Here is a 903-nt window from a genome sequence, read left to right on the forward strand (position 1 = left end):
ACAACTTGAAATATCATTCACTGATCTCGATGATCGAAGTGTTGTTCGTCTGTTGGTGCTCCCTTGTTTTCGGCCATACTACGTTGAAAACACCGGTTCTCGTCCGATCACCAAAGTTAAGCAACATCGAACCTGGTTAGTACTTCGATGGGAGACCGCAAGGGAATACCAGGTGCTGTCAACTTAATTCATTTTTTCCCTAAAAATTTTGACCAACAGTAGCCCATCGATACCTCTTACAATATTTTCCTAAGTAATTTTTCTTTGTTAGGCACGGTAAGATAACCTGAAACACATTATTTCATTGAAAGTTTGAAGTTTTTCGGAACAGTACTCAAATTACGGCGGATAAGTTAAAAATTTGCACTAAGTGCTTAACTCTGCGAGATAAGCACGTTTGATGTGTATAAGAGACAGGAATCAAACTGTAATGTAGATTAAAAATGAGTCATTGAATTTTCAAAATCCTAAATCCTAGTTTCCATGCGAAGAAAGAAAAAAACCAAACAGTAAAAATTCAGTGGTGATGATGATTCAAAATTTTCAAATCCTAAATCCTGGTTTCCCGGGGAAGAAACAAATTGGTACAAAATTCAGTGACAATTGCAAGATCAACAATGTACTTTTAATTTATTAATTGCAGGGATCATTCTAGAGATTATTTTTTACATGAACTAATGTGTAAGATAAAAAAAAAACAGCAGCTTAACTGGACACCACGTGTCACTCGACGGACATATGTTCATGCCTGATACGGTTTGATGAAGGATAGCATCTCTCCGTCGCTGTACTGTGGCACAGCCGATGCAAAATCAAGAAGTACTCCGCATGGGCGACGATTCGTTTAACCATGTGCTTGTTGCGCAGATGGATTTATGCTTTGTGCTGAATGGCTATGCACGC

At 38.2% G+C, this 903-nt stretch overlaps 1 pseudogene; it reads left to right on the forward strand.

The window, feature by feature from the left end:
- Positions 1-65: 65 nt before the first annotated feature.
- Positions 66-184, forward strand: LOC117122944 (annotated as a pseudogene).
- Positions 185-903: the final 719 nt, after the last annotated feature.

The sequence above is a fragment of the Anneissia japonica genome, unplaced genomic scaffold, assembly GCF_011630105.1.
Source record: "Anneissia japonica isolate Jap-2015-1 unplaced genomic scaffold, ASM1163010v1 scaffold25630_len885_cov207, whole genome shotgun sequence".
In the NCBI taxonomy this organism is placed as follows: Eukaryota; Metazoa; Echinodermata; class Crinoidea; order Comatulida; family Comatulidae; genus Anneissia; species Anneissia japonica.